Here is a 7157-nt window from a genome sequence, read left to right as displayed (position 1 = left end):
AGGTTGCAACTCAAATGAGCTTTTAAATTAGTGCTATGTGCACATCACAGTTAAAAACCCCACAATTATAAATCAGCATAGCATCATTGATCAAAGTCCCACATTATGGCACTTTGCATTTCCTATATGAAATTTATGTAATCAAACTTTCTGTGCCAAGAAATGTAAGTCTCTTTGGGAGACTTAACTCTATGCTGAACACCGACCTTATCTAAGGAGCACTTCTATTATACTGTCATTTATAAGGTAGTTTTGTTTTTTTTTTAAAAAGTAAATATTTAACAAGGGACATTTCTGTCTGTTCTTTCTCCTTTGTTGGTAATTGCTTACCTTTAACATATCAACTATAATTCTATTCCCTGAATATCAGCCTTTATTTTTATTAGCTACTTCTTTAATTCTTTCAAGGCAACTTCAAAAAAACCAAATAGCCAGAAATAGGAGTGACACTCCAGAATGTGAATGCTTGAATTCAACAAACAAATCCCCTAAAATTACTAAAGTTACTGCTACTTTATTAAAATCACCTTTTACCTGTTTTTTTATCTATAAAAGTGAAAACATTGGCAAGAATAAGTATTGTGCCACTGACACCGGAAAAATTGTACCAGTAGTAGTGTGCAGTGTTACTGTTTGTCCCACTACTAACACTGTCTTTTTTTAGACATGGTGCAAGGTAATTGTTTTCAGGGAAAATTAATTTCCAGCAGCTTTTTCTAGCTCAGGAGGGTGCTCCTAGCTCTTAACAAAACCTTACTGCATTTTTCCTGAGGCTTTGTTAAACATGCAAAATGTAGTATGTATCTGAGCCAAATACAATGAAGTATTCTGAGGTCTTTCCAGGATGACAGCAAACTTTGGATCTGGTGACTTGTACTATAACAATGATATCAATTTATACATATTGGTTGCTATTCTACATCTTAATCTCAATAACGTAACGTGTTGTAGGACCTGTTTGTAATATAGTATTAATTTAAGATAACAGTTCCTGGTCAAGAGCTCTACTTACCTGGCCATAACCAGAGTGCAGCAGTGGACTGTGCATACCATATCTTTAGTTAAAGGCTCTTCTCCCAGAGTACTTTGAAATTGATTTGACCCTGATGGACAAGATAGAGTTCTTCTCCCTCAGTTTAGACAGACACTAGAGCAAAGGTAGTCACGCTGTTCTCTGTTTATAGTCAAACTGAGAAATAGTGAGTTTTAGAGAAAAATCTATTCTGTTTTAGGCTTCTGCTTCAGGAAAAGATGGACAGCGCCTCAGACTCCATTGACACAATGGTTAGACTTCCACTGATTCAAAATGGATCTTGCACAACTGGCTTAGATGCAAGCAACCGCATTGTAGAAACCTAGGCCACTTGTACGCAAAGACAAAGCAGTGAAACAAAACTACCTGCACATGAGCTTGGGTAACCTCACATTTACATATTTTGTGCCTAGCATGTGTCTGACAATAGAAACCACCCTAATCTACTCCTACGACTCTTAACATCCCTTTCAAACAGTCACCATCTTTTACGATTGCAGTTTTGCAGCTACTTTAGGACAACCTCAATCTGCTGTACACTTACCCAGGTAACACATTTCCTTATTGTTCTTTATGTTAACACCAGGACTTGTAACATAATCCACCAAATACAAAATTTGATTCAAATGAAACTAATAAGCTTTTCAATTGAGCTGGATTAATTTCCTGGTTCAGCTACAGAAAGAAGTAGTTAGCAATAGGAAAAAGAACTGCTCCTTCCAATAATAGCACAGACTAAGGTCCCCCTACATCAGTTACAAAACTACACCATTAGCAGGTTACAAACATTACCGCGTCAGAGTAGCCTACTAGCAGGACAGTTATTTCCCATGCTGCTTTAAAGAAGAATTCGTTACTTTAACAACTACAGCTGGTCCTTCTGTTGCCCAATCTGTAAGCAGTTGCACCTGTGCCCAATGTGGAATAGGATTTGAAACACAGGTGAAAAGAGGTACAATTGCAAAAGCTGCCCTTTTTGTGTAATTACATTGTTTATCATGAAAGGGTTTGTCTTTTTTGCTCTCCTGTGTAATTTTGCAAAAAATAGCATACTAGCAAGTAAGCTAACATTAAGAACAAAGTTCTATGCAAGTGGATATGTATGTATATGCCTAGAGAGCTGGCTGGTTCTTGAATTTTGTTTTCTAAGTGGAAATTTCCTCCTTGCTTACTAATAGCAAAGGTAAGACATCTATTTTCAGGACAACCCATGTTTGTCTGGATGCACTTTCAGAGTGGCTGTGTTAAGCTTACTGCAGCCCATTCTATATATAATCATGGGAAAGCACACACTTAAAACGAGGTATGTGTTAGTGTCATTTAGAATATTATGATTGCAGAAATTGACTGAAGAGACAGTTTTATTCTTTGTCTTATAATTGCAGTTGTAAATTCTTAACTGCAGGTGCCATATTTTCATTAAGTGTATAAATAAATCCTCACAATATGGTGCTCTGATCCCTGATGGGCAACTCCTGCAGCACCATAATGAAAAAGAAACAACAAGAAGAATAAATAACTGTGCCCTTGCTTATAAGCCATGCCAAGATGTTTGTTTGAATTCATAGCTCTTTAATTAATCCTGAGTTCTGCATGTGAGTGGTTCTAGTTCTAAGACCTACTAACTATGTCATGACATTACTGCCTGGTTTTCAGGTCTGCAGATGAAAAATTAAGCTTGAAAGGAATAGAAGCATACTGGCAATTTGACCATATATGTTTGTGATTTGGTTTTTTTTTTCAGTGAAGAGGATAGTTAAATGTGTAGTAAAATGGTAATAATGATGATGTTACCTGTCTATAGGTGAGCTGCCTACGTGCAGGACTCTTTTCCTTCTTTGGTGTTCACAGAAGTAGAACACAGGCTGTGTGATCCTAATGCTACTTTGTAAACTGATCACGGCTTCTTTCCATTTCAGTTTCAGTACTGAAAGAAACTTGATCTTACGTGTTTGAACACAGGATGTAAGACTAGATGCAAATAAGTTCCATTCCTGATGTAATAACATCCTCTTTGTAGCCTTGGGCTAGTCAGTCTTCGAGTTTTGGTGCTTTGAATTTTGTTATGTAAGCTAATTATAAAGATGTTATGGCGTTAAGCTGTGCCTGCCGTGTTAGTGGTGGGAGAACTCTTCAGATGTTCTTTGTAAAGGATGGTGAAGAGGAAGGGTACTAGGCAAGAAGTGTTATTAGAGATATGTCTGAGCAGCGAAATTCAGGTAGTGACCCTAATCTGGGTGTCCCTAAAGATGAAAGAGCACTGGGATTTAGGGTTCAATGTGACCTCAATTATTTTTTTTTTTTATTCACAGAAGCAGGCAGTTGACCTCTTTTGTTAGAGATTTGGAATTTTTTGTTCTTCCATAACTTTCACCTGCCCAAGTTCAATTGCTTTTTCCTATCAGCAGAAAGGTCATTCTCATTAGGAGACAAATAACGTAAATTGGATGCATCCAAATTAGCATATTTGAATATGCAAGTGAACACACTTCTTATTTTTCTTCCCACATACTGACCTCTGAGTCAAATGGAATTTATTCTGCTCTAGGCTGAAAGTGAACTTCTATACAATAAAGATGACTGGGTGTCACAAGGCATCTGACATATTTTATCTAATTGTGATTCCAGATATTTGATGGCAGACAGAAAGCCTGTGGCTGGGTTTCACAAGAATGAAAAATTAGAAGTCAGCCTAGATCCCAGCTTTTGTGTAGAAACAGAAGTGATTAAGCAAAATTATTAGACCTGTTCAAGGCCAACATCAAAAATTGTTTTAAAGGCCAGTGTTTAAGATTGATGTTACCAGCAGCCCCTTGATGCAGACTGGGAATGTAGCCATGGAACAATCCCAACCTCCAGCAATAAGGAAACAGAGATTCAAGGTCACTTTCAAGCCGAGATGCTTTATATAGCACGTTTCCATGCTTGCTTACATTCTGGACTGACCGTAGGTTCTTACAGTACCAAGGATTGTCCTTTTATTAGGTAATCACTATGAGTGATTATCAGATGAGAAAAATCTTGCCATCATTATCTGTGATGGACAATACATTATTATTCTGCAATAGAATTTAAAAACATTGTTGCATTTTATTATTTAGTAACTAGGTTGAGTAAGGGTGTGATCCAGTATTACCCTTCAGTTCCTTCAAAAATAATTACACACTAAAAATTGTAATACATCAAAAATTTAATTACATTAAAAGTGCTTACTAATGTTTTGTTATTACTCTGTTTAATCTTGGCATCTGCATGCCATCCATTAATTTATTTCAGTAAAAACTATAGGTCACATTGTGAAGTTCTTACTATATTTCTTACCGTATGCAGTCAAAACTCCTTTTTTTTCCCCCCCCAGAGTGTAGTTGCAGTGAAGACGTTGATTAGGGGTATGTGGCTTTATGTATGCAGTGATGCATCTAACAGAGGAAGATAACTAAGGTAATGCTGTAGTTTATGTATATTTCAGATTTGTATATAATCATGTTTTTTCAGTTTATTTAAATGTTTCAGACATGTAAGTATTTCCTCTGTGTTAAAATAAAGTGTTTATTTGGGGCACAAGCTTCAATGCTCTTCTTAAGTAAATAAAATATAAACTGCATAATAAAATGATAAACTGAAGAGACACTCCAACAGTAATTAAACTATGTTTTTCTTTCTTTCATATACATACTCACAGAAACTTATATGAAAGAATACTATAAGCTGCTGCTCCTTTATAAGGGCAAAAATACCATTTTCAGAAGAGTCAATAGACAGTGATTTTGTCAAAAACAAACAAACAAGAAAGGTAATACTAGTACCTTGATTTAAATTAACTCAGCATACAAATCAGTGTATTTTGGCTCTTGTAAAGGAATTCTGTAGAGGATGCTATGCAATGCTGTCTTCTGCACCAGCTCATTTTAGAACTATGGCAGGGTAACTGTATTTCAGAGAACTTTAACTAAAAATAAGCACACATACATATAAACAGATATATAAATACACAGACACACATTATGTGTAAGTATGTATACAATATGTACATTCATTTAATGATGTGAAAATGTACACTTTAATATCTATTTTGTGAGTGAATATTTAAAAAAATTCTTCCAAAAATGCAATAAATTTGTCCTGCTGACATTGTGTGTAAGTATTTCTTACTCCATAACATAGGGCAGGAAGAACTATCTGAAAATTATGGTCTATAGTTATTTCTTGACTCATGAATCCTTTATGAGGATTGTGCATGTGCAGAGCAAAAGGACAATATAGTTTCTCACTTTTTCTATTACTCTCAGTACCAAAAACTGCATCGGCCAGATAGTGGAACATATTTGTGATTGTTTTGAGTGTACACTGTAGCTCACAAACTTTTCTATTACAGTGGTGGCTTAGTCTGCTTACTTATTTCACTCCTCCTGCTGTGTGAACGCAGAATGAACTGGCTCAGAGAAGTCATTTTGGTTAAATTTTTTATTTCTGCTACTTTATTTTCCCCAGGTCTGTCTGGCCATGTATTGCTGTGTCGATACTGCTGAAGGGATAGTGGGAGCAAACTGAACAAGAACAAAGCTTAACAGGATCAGTGCTACAGCCTGAGAGGTACTTGCTCAGGTACTTTTACAAAGTGCTAAAATGAAATCCTCACTTGGGTTTTTCAGAAGCTCTATAGAGATTATTAGCCTGAAGTAATAAAAAAATCAATTAGATGTAGGGAAGTTGGAATTGTACAGTGTCTGCTGTGGGATTACTTCACAAGTGCCAAATTACGTGATAAATTTTATAACACAGACAATAGGGTTTTATTCAGATATTCTGTAAGGTTCTTTAGGCCACAGAGAAGGAATTTGAGGCTTCCTTCAGAGCTATTTGACAGGAAAGCTGATCTTTCCTCAAACCTGTCGCAACTCAAGGTACAATCAGAAAGTATGAAGGGTAGAGGATGTACCAGCAGATCCTGCTGCGTAGTGATGGTGTTGAAGATGGGAGTCAATGGTGGGGATGTAAGACAGAGGAAGGGAGGAGTATGGCTGGCATTTCAGACATTAGAAAATTGTCTCTCACTAAGGTGCTGCTAGTGTTTTACTGTGGTGTGTGAGGTGAAGAGAACTTGGAAAGGTCACGAGCTGACTGTTGTGCTACCTTTACCACTACAACAGAAAATCCAAACATATGCCATAGCATATAGTGTTTGGGACAACAGCAATGTTCAGTAATGATTTCCTTCACGGATTTCCTGGCAGCCTGAATACGTTTAAGACTAAATGTCACTTTGGTAACAGAGTTCAAGTGTGAAGATGACCCATCTGAGAGAGGCTGGTTGTTTTCCTACTTTGTTGATGATATCCAGGTGTTAGTACACAATGAGACATCAAATAGGTCTGAAATTATATTACAATTATGCTAATTCTGGGAGCATGGAACTATAAACAGAATGAAGCATGCTGTGGGCTAGGGTTTTAAAAAAGCGATGCTATCAGGTCAGTGTGTGCCCAGAGTTGTGGCACTTGGATACCCACAATGATAACAGGATCGAGTGCAGTGTGAGGTGGTGGCCTGGCAGGCTATAGAAACAGTGTTCAGCGCAGATGTGACTACCTAGATAGTAAAATTCAGTCATATGCTATGCAGCATTACTGGTACTTCCAAGAAAACTACATCCTATGCAATACCAGTGGCTACAGACCGCAGAGTTATTTCCTGTGGTTGCTTGTTTTTACTATTTAGGGTGAAGTGACTCCTTTGTATCCAGGTTTCCCAGTGTATCTTATAGTGGCTTTTAATGTATGCTTTTAATGTTTAGCTTTTGGCAAATTAATGAACAATACAAAAAATATTGTTTCTCTAAAAGCAATTTTACAGAAAGTGTTGAGGTATCAACACACAAGATGCAAAACAATATGAGTGTATGCTAAGAAACACTTAACTCTGTACTATCCCTACAGTTTAAATAAGTGATTACTCACAGAATGACATGGTCTAGAAACAAAAGACCATCTGTCGCAAACAGATGACATCTTTGTAACCTTATCAGTATTGAAAATAGAAAAACTAGATTCTGCAAGTTTATCATTAACCAGTTGTAGGGAACATGCTTCAAAGAAGAATGAATGAATGAATGGTCTATCTGCTT

Source organism: Falco punctatus (assembly GCF_963210335.1).
Source record: "Falco punctatus genome assembly, chromosome: 4".
NCBI classification, from domain to species: domain Eukaryota; kingdom Metazoa; phylum Chordata; class Aves; order Falconiformes; family Falconidae; genus Falco; species Falco punctatus.
Note: the sequence above shows the minus strand (reverse complement) of the source record.